The sequence below is a fragment of the Ricinus communis genome, chromosome 2 (assembly GCF_019578655.1).
Source record: "Ricinus communis isolate WT05 ecotype wild-type chromosome 2, ASM1957865v1, whole genome shotgun sequence".
Lineage (NCBI taxonomy): Eukaryota > Viridiplantae > Streptophyta > Magnoliopsida > Malpighiales > Euphorbiaceae > Ricinus > Ricinus communis.
The window spans coordinates 20,566,974-20,584,061 of record NC_063257.1 but is presented as its reverse complement, the minus strand read 5'-3'; the positions used below and the strand labels follow the sequence as shown (position 1 = coordinate 20,584,061).

Sequence of the window (17,088 nt, the reverse complement as noted above, 5' to 3'; positions counted from 1 at the left end):
ATGACATGATGATAAAATTTGAAACAAGGGAAGGGCACTTTCAACAGGCTCTTGATAAGTTCTTAGGATGAGTGGAAAGGTAATGACCTGAGGCTCAACCTAAAGAAGAGCGTGTTCGGAGTTACATCAGGGAAGCTGCTAGGGCACATAGTGAGTCATAGAGGTTTTGAGATCGACTCGAATAAGGTCAAAGCCATTCAAAAGATGGCAGCACCAAAGATAGAGAAAGAAGTCAGGGGTTTCCTGGGACTGCTGTAATATATTAGCAGGTTCATTTCTAAGCTGACGATGGTATATGATCCCATCTCCAAACTTCTAAGGAAACATCAACCTATTGTATGGAACATACATTGTCAAGAGGCCTTCGAAAAAATCAAGAAATATCTGATGAAGCCACCGGTACTCAAGCTGACAAAGGATGGCAAGCCGCTAATCCTAGATTTGGCCTTAGAGGAAGAAGCTATGGGGGCAATTGTAGCGTAGTCCTCTCTTTTCTTTTTTTAATTCTTTTTTTATTCCCTTCCTTCATTCCTTAGGTCCCATAGGTTTGATCCTGTAGAATCTGACCCATTTTCTCATCGAGCGAAGGGTAAGATTGATTTTTTGATCAAAAGTACCGAACTAACGACGTGGAACGTACGGTCTATTACCTTGGCAAGAGTTGTTGCCCTTACGAGTCAAAGTATAACCTTGTGGAAAAGACATGCCTAGCCATTATATGGGCTACAAGGAATTTAAGGCACTACTTCCAATCTTATTAGGTGCAAGCAATTTCAAAGATATACCATTTGAAGTACTTATTTGAGACTCCGTCCTTATTGTGGACTTGTTGAGAATGATTCTGAACTAGTTCATGGACTATTAGAAGTAGAAAGCGCTCTAGTGAAATTCTCATAGACAGAAAAAGATTGCAGTCAGTTTGATAATGATCGAGTGACATTGCTTCTTCGGCTTGAACCAAGAAGTTCTTTAGATATGATGCAAAATGGATCTTATTCTATCATTGATCAAAGATTTCTCTATGAAAAATACAAATTGAAGTTTGAAGAAGGGGAAGGAGAAGAAGTCCTGGACCCGCAATAGATAGAGGAGGATTTATTCAATCATATAGTTTGGGCTCCTAGAATATAGCACCGTTGGGGCTTTCTATTTGATTGTATCGAAAGGCCGAATGAATTGGGATTTCCCTATTGGGCCAAGTCATTTCGGGGCAAGTGGATCATTTATAATGAAGAAGATGAGCTTCAAAAGAATGATTCAGAGTTCTTGCAGAGTGGAGCCATGCAGTACCAGATTGAGATAGATCCTCAGCATCAATTGGCAGTTTTAAGGAAATCAATTTGATATGTGTTCTTCCAAAATATAGAACCAGATACGACTTGTAAAGGTCTTCTCATTTTTTGTGCATAAATCTTTATGAGGATTTCACGCAGTTTTGTAGTTCTTTTGCTTCCAGGATAAATTCTCTTATTTGGGCCTCATAAAAACGAGCAATAAGTTGATGAATAATTATCCTAATGATATAAGAAAAAAATGGCTATTCTATCTCGCATAATAAATAAAAAGATGACAAGAAGAGATGAAGAATAATAAGAAAAAAAAGATAGAATTGAACAACTGTACATGCATTGTTTACACATTGCATACGACTCCACAATGGAATTCACATTTACTTACCTTTTTTTATTGAATAAAACATAAAGTTTATCATGTTTAAATTAGTAAATGATCAAATAACCACCCTCTCCTGTCTTTGGAGGAGTTAAAAAAGAAACAAAAAACTATGGTGGTCCCATTGCTTTATTTCATCAGTGATTTAGCAATCCTAAAGTTTTTTTCTATTTTAAAAAAGAAACAAAAAACTATGGTGGTCCCATTGCTTTATTTCATCAGTGATTTAGCAATCCTAAAGTTTTTTTCTATTTTATTTGAAAATAATTCTTTTTTTCGTACTCTTTTATTTTTATAACATAAATAATGTTAAAAGCCCTCCAGTACGAAAACAAAAAAGTTTATGACACTGAAAAAGTTTTTTTTTTTTTATTTTCTTTAATCTTTAACCACAATCCACTACCTTGATCCACTTGGCTACATTTGCCCCTAATATTATAACTATTTAAAAATAAATATTCGATTAAATATTAGAAGTAGAAAGATTTCAATTTCTAGCATTTAAATTTCAATTTTTTCTCTCTTAAAAGATTTTATAAGATATAATACAAGAATAAAATACAACTACAAAAATAAAAAGACATAAAAGTAAAAGCTTTATCTTTTATATCTTTTATTTTCAATAGAAAAAGGAGAACTTCAGAAAAAAAAGAACATATACTCAATTTAAAATAAGTACATAAACTATATATATAATCTTCACAAAACGACCCACAAAAAGTTTTTTTTTTCCTAAAAGATTATTTTTATTTTTAAATTTTAAAGATTAAATAAAATAAAAAAAGAAAATAAACTTTTTATATATTTTTTAATGTTTATGTAAAATAAATATTTATATTACTAAAAACAATTACTAAAAAAAGGAGCAATACCAACCCTCTTGATAGAACAAGAAATTGGCTATTGCTCCTTTTTCTATTTTATTTTCACGAACTCACGCATACTAATAAGACCAAAGTCTTATCCATTTGTAGATGGAGCTTCGACAGTAGCTGGGTCTAGAGGGAAGTTATGAGCATTATATTATGTTCATGCATAACTTTCATACCAAGGTTAGCATGGTTGATAATATCAGCCCAGGTATTAATTAAACGACCTTGACTATCAACTACAGATTGGTTGAAATTGAAACCATTTAGGTTGAAAGCCATAGTGCTAATATCTAAAGCAGTGAACCAAATACCTACTACAGGCCAAGCAACTAGGAAGAAGTGTAAAGAATGAGAGTTGTTGAAACTAGCATATTGGAAGATCAATCAGCCAAAATAACCATGAGCAGCTACGATATTATAAGTTTCTTCCTCTTGACTGAATCTATAACCTTCATTAGCAGATTCATTTTTTATGGTTTACCTGATCAAACTAGAGGTTACCAAGGAACCATGCATAACACTCAATAGGAAGCCGCTGAATACACCAGCTACGCTTAACATATGAAATGGGTGCATAAGGATGTTGTGTTCAACCTGGAATACACTCATAAAGTTGAAAGTACCAAAAATTCCTAGAGGCATACCATCAAAAAAGCTTCCTTGACCGATTGGATAGATCAAGAAAACAACATTAGCAGTTGCAACAGGAGTTGAATATGCAACAGCAATCCAAGGGCGCATACCCAGACAAAAACTAAGCTCCCACTCACGGCCCATGTAACAAGCTACACCAAGTAAGAAGTATAGAACAATTAGCTCATAAGGACTGCCATTGTATAACCATTCATCAATAGATGCCGCTTCCCATATTGGGTAAAAATGTAAACCTATAACCGTAGAAGTAAGAATAATGGCACCAGAAATAATATTGTTTCCATAAAGTAAAGATCCAGAAACAGGTTCACGAATACCAACAATATCTACCAGAGGGGCAGTAATGAAAGCGATAATAAATACAGAAGTTGCGGTCAATAAAGTTGGGATCATCAAAACACCAAACCATACAATGTAAAGACGATTTTAAATGTTGGTTATCTAGTTACAGAAATAACCCCATAGGCTTTCGCTTTCACGTTTCTCTAAAATTGCAATCATGGTAAGATCTTGGTTTATTTGATTATCAGGAACTCCCAAGCACAAGAATTATCTATAAAAGAAAATAAATCGAAATAGATAATTGAGGGCTTGTTATTCAACAGTATAACATGACTTATATACTCGTGTCAATCAATATCAACATTAATGGATATATTTTTATGATCTTATCTATCTAGCTTCATCATTCATCCAAACTTCTTTCACTAAATTTAAAGTGAATTAAAAAATAGAATTCAGATTTCTATTTGTATATTATATGATCTGGGCATTGTCTCGAAGAGAGGCTCGGTGAAATAGACATGTCTGTTAAGATGCAGACCACCTGCACCTAGACAGAAAGACCCTATGTAGCATCTATTAGTTTTCTTATAATTTGGATATGCTATTTTGGAGTTAATTTATTAGGAATAGGACTACATAGTTATGGTTCATTTACATTAACAATTAACATCTAATTGAATTGAAAAAAGGAAAGGGTCTGACGGATGCAACTATATAGGACAGCAAAGCATATATACAAAAAGGTTCGGGTAACATTAACATATATTAAAATTATATATGTATATATACATATACATATACATATATACATATATATATATATACATCTATGTATACATGTATATGTATACATATACATATATGTATACATGTATATGTATACATGTATATGTATACATATACATATACATATATGTATACATATACATATATGTATACATGTATATGTATACATATACATACATGTATACATGTATATGTATACATACATGTATACATGTATATGTATACATATACATATATGTATACATGTATGTATATGTATACATCTATGTATACATGTATATGTATACATATACATACATGTACATGTATACATAGATGTATACATATACATATATGTATACATGTATATGTATACATATACATACATGTATACATGTATATGTATATGTGTTAATGTATACATATACATATATGTATACATATATATGTATGTAAAATAAACAAGAAAAATCCTATTTCTTAATTCTAAATTATTTTTGATCCAATTGAAAGAAATAGATTTTCGAAATAAGGAATAAAAAGACCATAGATAAATCCGAACAAGCTTTTCTTAAGTCCAAGCGATCTTTTCATAGGCGTTTGCCCCCAATCAATGGGCCGTGCATATTGCAACAGGCACCAACCTCCATGAAATGCAAAATTTTCAAAATTGTCCAGAGGAGGTCGTGCAAAAGCCTTAAAACTGCGCGCTAACAAGGAATCGACTCGGATAAGCATCTAATACGCGTAAATCATCCAAATAGCTTGGTTTTTGCCCATAAATCAATCAATCTCTATGAGGTCGAAAACACGAAAATTCATAAACATACCGGTCACGATCAAGCGGGAATAAATATGACTCAAATACGCGAATAAATGACTAATAAAGAATCAATAAACATGCATAGAATCATCTACATCAGTAGAATAGAAATTAGTATGATAAAATATGATGATAATATAATCAAATATAAAGTAGTCAAACTGAACAAAAACATTCAATAAAAAGATTTCTTCTTACCCAGCTCGCTTTTTTTCTTACGACCGACACTCAATTTTGATTTTGAGATTTTTTGAACAAAACATTAATCTAGGTTCAAATTCGGATTTGAATTTTGATTCAATTGAGGAGTAAGCCTATATTTATGGTTCTAATATCAGTAATTATAGTGACCAGCTCGCTTTTTTTTCAAATTGTTTTTCATTATTAAGAAAAGGTAACAAAGATAAAATGCGAGCTTGTTTTATAGCAATAGTAATTAATCGTTGTTGTTTTAAACTCAATCTATTCACCCGTCTAAATAATATCTTTCCTTGTTCACTAATAAATCGACTAATTAAACTCATGTTTCTATAATCAATTCGATCCTTCGATTGGATTGGGGGCAAACGCCTATGAAAAGATCGCTTGGACTTAAGAAAAGCTTGTTCGGATTTATCTATAGTCTTTTTATTCCTTATTTTGAAAATCTATTTCTTTCAATTGGATAAAAAATAATTTAGAATTAAGAAATAGGATTTTTCTTATTTATTTTACATATATATATATACATATATGTATACATATACATATACATATATACATACGTATATATGTATATGTATATGTATATGTATACATATATACATATACATATATACATATATATGTATATGTATATGTATATATGTATATGTATATATGTATATGTATATGTATATGTATATGTATATATGTATGTAAAATAAACAAGAAAAATCCTATTTCTTAATTCTAAATTATTTTTGATCCAATTGAAAGAAATAGATTTTCGAAATAAGGAATAAAAAGACCATAGATAAATCCGAACAAGCTTTTCTTAAGTCCAAGCGATCTTTTCATAGGCGTTTGCCCCCAATCCAATCGAAGGATCGAATTGATTATAGAAACATGAGTTTAATTAGTTGATTTATTAGTGAACAAGGAAAGATATTATCTAGACGGGTGAATAGATTGAGTTTAAAACAACAACGATTAATTACTATTGCTATAAAACAAGCTCGTATTTTATCTTTGTTACCTTTTCTTAATAATGAAAAACAATTTGAAAAAAAAGCGAGCTGGTCACTATAATTACTGATATTAGAACCATAAATATAGGCTTACTCCTCAATTGAATCAAAATTCAAATCCGAATTTGAACCTAGATTAATGTTTTGTTCAAAAAATCTGAAAATCAAAATTTAAGTGTCGTGTCGTAAGAAAAAAAAGCGAGTTGGGTAAGAAGAAATCTTTTTATTGAATGTTTTTGTTCAGTTTGACTACTTTATATTTGATTATATTATCATCATATTTTATCATACTAATTTCTATTCTACTGATGTAGATGATTCTATGCATGTTTATTGATTCTTTATTAGTCATTTATTCGCGTATTTGAGTCATATTTATTCCTGTTTGATCGCACTGTGGTATGTTTATGAATTTTTCAGGTTTTCGGACTCCTCGATAGAGATTGATTGATTTATGGGCAAAAACCAAGCTATTTGGATGATTTACGCGTATTAGATGCTTATCGGAGTCGATTCCTGTTAGCGCACAGTTTTCAGGCTTTCCACGACCTCCTCTGGACAATTTCGAAAATTTTGCATTTCATAGAGGTTGGTGCCTGTTGCAATATGCACGGCCCATTGATTGCACGGGCCGTGCATATTTGCACATCCCATGGCATGGCCCATGCATATATGCACGGACCGTGGCACGGGCCATGGCACGACGAAGGCATTTCTGTCTATAAATAGGCGCATGCAAAACGAGACGGGGTTCCGCTTCTGATTTCTGAACTTCTTTATGCGCGCGACCCCTCACTTCCGCACCTCTGTTCTTGACATTTTGGGAGACCAACGTCAGTTCAAAGGATTGATTTGGAGGATTCAAGAAAAGATTGAAGTTTCTAGACGATTGACCGAGACATCCGAGATCCATACTTGAGGCTGGTTTCAGAATTGGCACTTGCGACATTCCCACTCCGATTCGATAGAAGAGCGGTTATATGTTTCATTTTCTTTTCTGTTATTTATTTTCTTTTGTATTTGTTTCTTTCATTATGAGTAGCTAGGATTGCCGAACCCATTGGGGTTCATCTTTGTTGAAGGTTTATGTTTAAATATTGGATTTTTTTTATCTGCCATTTTTGTAATCTTCTTACTGTAAAATTTGATTCAATTAATTTGAGACGTTAAATTAATTGTCTTTTGGGTTGTTTCTTGACATTGAGAAATGCTTTTTACAACTGGAAATTAAATAGTAAGAACTAGTAATTAACACTTAGAGATAAGGTTAATTCACTCGCCGGATTAAGAATTAACCACTCTTAATAGTTCTAAATCACGCTTAATGCTAATCTGTAATAATCTGATAGGAAGAGATTCCATTAGGTTAGTGCAGATTTAGGAACTGAGTGAGCTCGAGAGAGGAGCGGAGTTTGATTCAGGATTTAGGCACGGGTAGCAAGATTGGCAATTTATATAATCAACCTTAGAATTCCATCACTTAGGTCCTCTTTGGGTTTGCTTCTTTGTTACGGTTGTTTTGTTTGATTGTCAGTTGCTATTGTTCCTTTATTTGCATTCATAATCATTAGTTAATTAATTTAGACTTCTCACACCTTATTTCAGATTAAATAACATAACGAACAGTAGTAACTTTAGGTTTACCCGATGATACGAACTCGAACCGCATACGTCCAAACACCAAGATAAGTAATGGTGAGAAAATCAAACTGATAAATGCTCTCCCTATTTAAGAGGAAGCACCCTTACCAATAAGTTCGAATTTGTCGCCCCAAAATCTAACTTGAAAGTTTGCAATTAATTATGGAACTAACAAACTTAGCAATAGAACTACTAAGCCCTTTAGTTATAAATAGATGAAGAATGTTCAAACAACTCAAGAAACTAATAAAAAGTTAATTGATTGATCAAACATGTAGATGTGAAACTACATCAAACAAGTTAATTTAATCTCAAGAAATTCAATAAGGAACACCTTAAGGAATAAGAGTTAACAACTCAAATAAAACTTCATTCAGAAATGTATATTGATCTTATGTGCTTTAGCCGAAATACATAGCTCTATTTATAGAGTCTTGAAATGATTCTAACCCTAAAAAGGACTAAGAGATAAGTAATAAAGAATCAAACCCTAAAAGACTTCTAATGCGGTACGCCTCCTTCTCTAAGCATAAGTGGTGGCTGCCTTAGGGTTAGGTGAGACCTCCAATGCTTCTAGAAACCCTAATGTGCGGCCCAATGCTTCTAGAAACCCTAGGAAAACCTGTTGACTTTGATCCTTGATCTTTGACCTTGACCTTGTTCCATGACCAGAAGTTTAAGCTTCATTAATAGCAATTAATGTCACTATCTTCAAGGCGTTGTTATCTTTATTAAAAGCACCATCATTAGCCATCTTCAAAACATGCTCCAAGTAAGAATTTAAGGCTTGCTTGAACTTTTTACTCCTTGCTCGTGTCATTGGTCCTCCATAGGCTAGTGGATCCATGCTAGTTGACTTAGATGAATCCTTGGTTGCATCACCCGATCTCCAAGAATACGACCTTGATACTCACTAGTGCTAGACTGCATCGATAGGTTCATTGCCTTAAGTGTAGGTTGCATAAGTAGCCCATCAAGTTTTTGGCGCTGTTGCCGGGGAGAGTAACGGTAAACTGGAGTGAATTGTTTCTGTCTTAATTTAGTCATTATCTGTTTATTTATTCATTCTTTATTTTTTTAAATTATTTTATTTTATTTTATTTTATTTTGTTGATTGGTGGTTGTTTGGTTTTCCGTTTCAGGTAGCTTATGACCAGGAACTCTAACTCTGATCCCATAGCACCCTTATCTGACCCGGAGCGCTCTCTCAGATTATTGAGACGACGTTTGCAGGCAGTTGAGGAGGAGGACGGAGTTACAGTTCAGGTTCAAGGAGTTGACGCGATGGAGAACCTCAACCCTCGCTAAACTCTCCTTTTACCACTCGTTGCTCTCGCCCCTCATTATTTTCCACACAACTCCCCTTTTGCTTGTGCACCTTTTCTTTTTCATGTGCACTCTCACACTTTCTTTTTTCTTTCTCATATGCTTCCATTCGGTCCTTTACAACTTTTTGTAATTCACAAACTTCTTTAGGACTTAATGGTGCCAAAACATACGGTTTTCCATCCATTACAAGAGAATATGCATTGGTTCGACCATTATGAATTACATATCTATCATATAACCATGGTCTACCTAGTAACATATGACATGCTTGCATGGGAACAACATCACATAATACCTCATCATTATACTTCTTTACACTAAATGCAATCCGTACTTGCTTAGTAACTCCAATCCCACTTTGATCATTAAGCCATTGCAAGGTGTATGGCTTAGGATGCTTAATAGTTGGAAGTCTAATTTTATCAACCATCATAGCACTGGCTACATTAGTACAACTACCCCCATCAATGATTAAACTACAATTAGCATCATGGTTTTGTACTTTACATGTAGTATGGAATATGTTTTCCCTTTGAGCATCATCATCAATAGGTTGTAAATTAAGAGCTCTAAAAGTTATAAGTACATTACTAACCTCACCCAATTGCACATCATCACATTCTTCCAACTCAGGCATGTCTAGGTAATCCTCCTCACCTGGTTCGGATTCTTCATCACTCTCAAAGACCACTTCACCACCTCGAATTGCCATGGTTCGCTTGTTTGGACATTGGGAAGATATATGTCCATACCCCAAACACTTGAAGCATTGCACTTTCTTTGATTTGAGGTCACTTTGCATCGTTGGTTTAGTGTTAACATCAAATTTAGGGGTTGGCTTGATGTCCTTTGATGCCTCACGACCCTTGTTAGGGGGCTGGTTGCTCCCTTTCCATGCGTTACTCCATTTTGAGCTAGGGGCAGCACTTCTGCTCTTGGTTTTTAATTGCTTTTCCACCTTTATGGCCATGTGCAACATGTCCTCCATCTCTATATAATGCTGCAATTCAATTATGTTAGCAATATCACGATTCAAACCATACAAAAATCTTGCCATTGTGGCTTCCCTATCCTCATCTATATTGGCTCTATTCATAGCTATCTCCATAGATTGCCAATACTCCTCAACACTCTTACTACCTTGTACTAAATTTTGTAACTTGTTGTATAAATCCCTTTGGTATTACGATGGCACAAACCTTTTATGCATAATGCATTTAACCTCATCCCATGAACCAACTTCGTGTTCTCCATGACTCCTACGACCACTCACCAATTGATCCCACCAAATGGCAGCATAATCATAAAATTCAACAACAGCAAGTTTAACCTTTTTAGACTCACTATAGTTATGACATTCAAAAACCCTTTCAACCTTCTTTTCCCACTCCAAATAAACTTCAGGGTCACTCTTACCATGAAAATATGGTATTTTCATCTTAATGCTACCCAAATTAGTGTCAATTTTGGGTTGGAGATTATGTCTAGACCCTTTAGACTCACTTTCTTGGTCATTATCAGAACCATCCCCTTTAGACGTTTTAGGCATATCATTCAATAACCTAGTTAATTTGTCATCTTGTTTTTGAAATTGTTTTGTCATATGTTCTACTACATCTCTCAATGTATAAGCTAAATTTTCCAAAGTCAATGATGGTTCAGATGACATGGTTCAACCAAAAGACTAGGAAAGAAAACAAAAAAAAGGACGTGATCAAGTGTTATACTCTGGAGGCTTCTTATAGTTAAAGGCAAAACAAGAAAAGATCACTCCCTCATGTGTTTCACTCACAAAGAATTGAATTCCTTATAGAAATTAAATCAAATTGTTCTAGTAATCACAAAAACAAGTTTTTCACAACCTCTTAACGTTTATTAATTCTGAAGCTCAATAGAACACTCGTGAATCAATAAAACGAATTATAAGCGTGTGAACAAAACAAGCTTACAACTAATCGAACAAGAGTCAATTAACCCAAAAGAAAAGCTTTTTAAGAGAAAACAAACAAAATTACCCAAATCAGAATTATAAGAATGAAGAACAGCTCCAATTAATTAAAAGGAATTGCAGAATGAATCAATCAAGAGTCAATTCTTCAAGAACTACCCAACACAAATGGTTAGGGTTAGTTTTCCGTTCCTTCCTTTTTTTTTTTGGAAATCTGCCTTGGTATGCGGGCAGCAATGAAAATAGTATACTTTTTTTTTATTTATAATGATGCGAACAAAAATTGAGATGAAATAGAAGACAGACTCTTTAATTGAAAAAAATGAACCAACTTACAAGTTTGGCTCTGATACCAAATGATACGAACTCGAACTGGATACGTTCAAACACCAAGATAAGTAATGGTGAGAAAATCAAACTGATAAATGCTCTCCCTATTTAAGAGGAAGCACCCTTACCAATAAGTTCAAATTTGTCGCCCCAAAATCTAACTTGAAAGTATGCAATTGATTATGGAACTAACAAACTTAGCAATAGAACTACTAAGCCCTTTAGTTATAAATAGATGAAGAATGTTCAAACAACTCAAGAAACTAATAAAAAGTTAATTGATTGATCAAACATGTAGATGTGAAACTAAATCAAGCAAGTTAATTTAATCTCAAGAAATTCAATAAGGAACACCTTAAGGAATAAGAGTTAACAACTCAAATAAAACTTCATTCAGAAATGTATATTGATCTTATGTGCTTTAGCCGAAATACATAGCTCTATTTATAGAGTCTTGAAATGATTCTAACCCTAAAAAGGACTAAGAGATAAGCAATAAAGAATCAAACCCTAAAAGAATTCTAATGTGCGGCTGCCTCCTTCTCTAAGCATAAGTGGTGGCTGCCTTAGGGTTAGGTGAGACCTCCAATGCTTCTAGAAACCCTAATGTGCGGCCCAATGCTTCTAGAAACCCTAGGAAAACCTGTTGACTTTGATCCTTGATCTTTGACCTTGACCTTGTTCCATGACCAGAAGTTTAAGCTTCATTAATAGCAATTAATGTCACTATCTTCAAGGCGTTGTTATCTTCATTAAAAGCACCATCATTAGCCATCTTCAAAACATGCTCCAAGTAAGAATTTAAGGCTTGCTTGAACTTTTTACTCCTTGCTCGTGTCATTGGTCCTCCATAGGCTAGTGGATCCATGCTAGTTGACTTAGATGAATCCTTGGTTGCATCACCCGATCTCCAAGAATACGACCTTGATACTCACTAGTGCTAGATTGCATCGATAGGTTCACTGCCTTAAGTGTAGGTTGCATAAGTAGCCCATCAAGTTTTTGGCGCTGTTGCCGGGGAGAGTAACGGTAAACTAGAGTGAATTGTTTCTGTCTTAATTTAGTCATTATCTGTTTATTTATTCATTCTTTATTTTTTAAAATTATTTTATTTTATTTTATTTTATTTTATTGATTGGTGGTTGTTTGGTTTTCCGTTTCAGGTAGCTTATGACCAGGAACTCTAACCCTGATCCCATAGCACCCTTTATCGACTGCAGGCGCTCTCGATTATTGAGACGACGTTTGCAGGCAGTTGAGGAGGAGGACGGAGTTACAGTTCAGGTTCAAGGAGTTGACGCGATGGAGAACCTCAACCCCTAGGCCGATGAGGATCAGAGGACGATGGACGAGTTTGCTTGACCATCTTTGGATGGGATGAAAACTAGTATAGTCAGACCTGCTGTAGCGGCCAACAATTTTGAAATAAAAGCCAACGTGATTCAGATGATCCAGCAGAGTGTGCAGTTTGGAGGATTGCCCAGCGAGGATCCCAATGCACATATCTCTCATTTTTTGGAGATTTGTGACATATTTAAGATAAACGGAACAACCGATGACGCCATTCGGCTGAGATTGTTTCCATTTTCCTTGAGGGACAGAGCTAAGAGATGGTTGCAATCCCTTCCACAGCAAACGATTACTACCTGTAGGGCGTTGGGTGAAAAAATTTTATATAAGTATTTTCCTCCCGCTAAAACTGCTAAACTTAGAAATGACTTATCTTCTTTTGTGCAGTTTGATGATGAAAGCATGTACGATGCATGGGAGAGGTTTAAAGATCTTTTGAGATGCTGCCCACATCACGGATTGCCAGTGTGGATGCAGGTTCAGACCTTCTACAGCGGGTTGAACCTTGCAACGAGGCAGATGGTGGATGCCGCAGTGGGGCGCTAAACAGTAGATGCCCGAGCAGGCTCAGAACTTGATAGAGGAAATGGCCATGAACAACTATCAGTGGCAATCCTCTAAGAGCCGACCAGGAAGACAGGGAGTGGTCAACCAAGTGGACTCTACAACAGCCTTGGCAGCTCAGGTGGAGCTTCTAGCCAAGAAGATCGACCAACTCCAGATGCCGGTTCATGCAATGAACGTTGGCTGCGAGTTTTATGGTGGCTCACATTACAGTGCGAACCGTACTGCAAGAGGTATGTTTGCTTCATCCTCTACTACTTTTCCATCTAATTCTGCTATGTCTTCTGATGTTGAGCAGGTTGACTATATGGGGAATGCCCTAAGGCAGCAGAACGATCCTTACAGCAATACATACAACCCTGGGTGGCGCAATCATCCCAACTTCAGTTGGAGGAAAAATAACGCTCAGGGTCCACCTGGTTTTTAGAGACCTCATCAGCAGCCGTAGCAACATTCAGCTGGGCCTGCACAAGCTCCTCCTCTAACAGAAAAGAAGTCAAATTTAGAGGAGCTTATGATGAAGTTTGTGACGTCTACGGAGATGAGGTTCCAACAAACTGATAGTGAAGTTAGGAACCAGCAGGCCTCGATTCAGAACTTGGAGACCCAGATTGGCCAAATCTCTAAGATGTTGTCTGAGAGGCAGCAAGGAGCACTCCCGAGCACCACTAAGTCTAACCCGAGGGAGCACGTGAACGCCATCACTTTGCGTTCAGGTAAGTTAGTTCCGGCTCCTTCTAAACCTGTTTTTGATGATGCCACTATTGATGTGCAGGTTGAGGCGAGCAGTAAGGTTAGGGAACCTGAGGGACAAAAGGTGAAATCAATTCCAGTCAGGGAATATCAACCTAAGATTCCTTATCTTGATAAAGCTAAACAAGTAGAGGCGAAAGAGAAGTTTAGTAAGTTTTTAGATATTTTTAGACAACTGCATATTAACTTGCCTTTTATTGATGCATTGGAGCAGATGCCGACGTATGCTAAGTTCTTAAAGGACATACTTAGCAGAAAAAGGAAGTTGGAGGAGGTCGCCTATGTTCAGCTTAACGAGGAGTGCTCAACGGTGTTTCAGAGCAAGTTGCTAGAGAAACGTCACGATCTAAGGAGTTTCACTATTCCCTGCACTTTAGGTAATTTGTGTGTTGATGATGCATTAGCTGATTTGAGGGCTAGCATAAATGTCATGCCCACTAGTTTGTTCAATAAGCTAGGGTTGGGGGAGGCAAAATCCACTAGGATGTGCATTCAATTAGCTGACCGTTCTGTTAAGCTTCCTAGGGGAATTATGGAAAATGTGCTAGTTAAGGTAGATAAGTTCATATTTCCTATGGACTTTGTGGTTTTGGATATGGACAATGAGCACGGTGTACCATTAATTTTGGGGAGACCTTTCCTTGCCACAACTAGAGCTAAAATAGACGTATTTGAGGGGAAGTTAGAACTTAATGCAGGGGATGACTGTGTCACTTTTAGTTTACCCTCATTTGATAGTTCTTCCACCAACCATGTTCATGCCATTTGTAGTATTGATGGAATTGATCTTGCATGTAATACACAACCACAAGATGTACAAATGGATGATGCTATACATGTTTCTTCCCCTATTAGTATGTGTTATTCATCTAAAAAAAACAACTTGTATCAATATGAGACTTTGTGCTATGATAGACCCGAGAAGGGTAGTTGCAAGTTTATTTTTGACAGGTCACTTAGGCGGAATTCAGAGTGGATGAATGGACATCCCAAATCGGTCCAGAGAGCGCCTCCTTGGTCATCTACTGCACACATCGGACCTTCTCATTGCGCTTATATGCCTTGAGCCCCAACTTACATTGAGCCTACCTTCTTAATTTGCCCACGATGTAGGAATGCTGATGCAGAGTCCAGCTAGACGACTCAAACAAAAAGAAGCGCCTTCGGGAGGCAATCCCGAATCTAATTTTGCTTTCTGAATTTTTGGACATTTTTATTTTATTTTATTTTATGTAGTTATTTGTAGTTAGATATTTCAGTCTGTTTTTAGTGAGTTTGATTTTGAGGAGATGCTATCTTATTGAACTTTTTACTAGATGTTGCTTAGGATGTGTTTATTCTTGAGTTTTGCAGGAGTTAGCCTACTTGATGTTCGTATGTAATTTTAAGGACTAACATATTTTGAAGTGTTAAAGTACACATCAAGGGCAGTATCTAGTAGACTTTCTAGTTTTTATCTCTTTTTGTCGTCTTGTTTTTCTCTTAGTTTTCCAATTTCTTTTATGGACTCCCATAATTAGCTTCATTTTACGTATTTTATTCCTTTTATTTTGGAGTGCCTACCTTGTTCACACTGAGGACAGTGTTTTTCACAAGTGTGGGGTAGGTACCGTAGATTTGTGCAGGTACCAATTTTGTCTTTGCTGTTTTTATCTTGTTTTAATTTCCCTTATTGATTGAGTCCATTCATTATTATTGTCCTTATCTTGAGTTTTGTTTTAATTGAGTAGTTGATGATTTTCTTTCTTTTGAATGGACCCTTATTGCTTGTATCGAATCTTTGTAGGAAGAAGGCAATGAACGAATCTCTTAGTTTCAATCAAGCCAGGTAAAACTGGTGTTTTTCCTTAATCCTTTCATTTCACTTTATCTTGGATATAGAACACTGTTAATTTTGATGCTTATTAGACTGTTTAATTGTTTAAACTCCGGTTTGAGAATTCGTGCAATTTTATCCCATTCAATGGTGAGGCTTTATGCTCCATTCTTTTTTTTGATTAGTGAGCAATGTGCAGAATTTTTGTTTCTAGAACTTACTTTGTGATGACTTTTAAGATTACATGAATTGTTGATAGTCATGAGATGATTTGGGCACTTAGGTATTACACAATTTGGCCAAAAGCCTAACCCAATTTTTTTTCCCTTAGTGAACCCATTTTGAGCCTTAGCCTTTCTCTTTCATTATAAATTAAATCTGACACTCATTTTACCACTTCTATTCATTCCACCATTCTTTCTACCATTATTTCTGGAAATAATGTACGTTTATGCTGCATTTTATTTTGGATCAATTTGCATATATTCACTAAGTTACTTGATTTTTCATAGATGCTCCCTTCAATCCAAATGATACATATCATTTTACTACTTTCATTGAGCATTGTATTACTTCATCCTGCGTTTTGTTGTTGCAGGAGAGAAAAAAAATTAATTTTAAGAATAAGGGTTTAGTTCGAGCATCATCTTAATATTAGAACAACTTAGTATTTGATTTTGGTACAGTGTTTGATCCTTGGCCATATTCTTGCATTACTTGCATAATTTTCCAACAACTTTCAGCTTACTTTCCATAATTCTTTGTACCCTACCATTAACCCTATTACAACCTGGCTCAAGACCCTTTGATCATGTTTATTGACTATTTCACAGTAGTGGAGATCGGATCTATAAGCAAGCCTATGGTAAGCACTTTGTTCTGTACTTTTGCGCTGAGAGCTTGGCAATATTCTTCTCATCTATATACACTTGTGTGTTTCGAGTGACATCTTGTAAGGCATGGTTCTCAAATTCTCAGTTTAGATAGTTTATCATTTTAATTTTAGCAGCTTTATTAACTTTGTTCTTTGTCTCAAGGATTTAGTGATTTAGGGATTTTAAGGAAATTTGTCACGGAGT

The 17,088-nt window shown here is 35.3% G+C and overlaps 1 long non-coding RNA gene, 1 other non-coding gene and 1 pseudogene across 2 annotated transcripts; all 3 read right to left on the bottom strand.

Moving 5' to 3' along the window:
• Positions 1-2,631: 2,631 nt before the first annotated feature.
• On the bottom strand, positions 2,632-3,698 carry LOC125369360 (annotated as a pseudogene).
• A 5,308-nt stretch (positions 3,699-9,006) lies between these two features.
• LOC125369225 lies at positions 9,007-12,903 on the bottom strand. The gene is made up of 2 exons (XR_007214868.1): positions 12,838-12,903; positions 9,007-9,212 (listed from the first exon to the last, which is right to left on the bottom strand). It is a non-coding gene; the product is annotated as an uncharacterized LOC125369225 (long non-coding RNA).
• A 327-nt stretch (positions 12,904-13,230) lies between these two features.
• On the bottom strand, positions 13,231-13,337 carry LOC112534414. Its single transcript, XR_003078704.1, has one exon. It is a non-coding gene; the product is annotated as a small nucleolar RNA R71 (small nucleolar RNA).
• Positions 13,338-17,088: the final 3,751 nt, after the last annotated feature.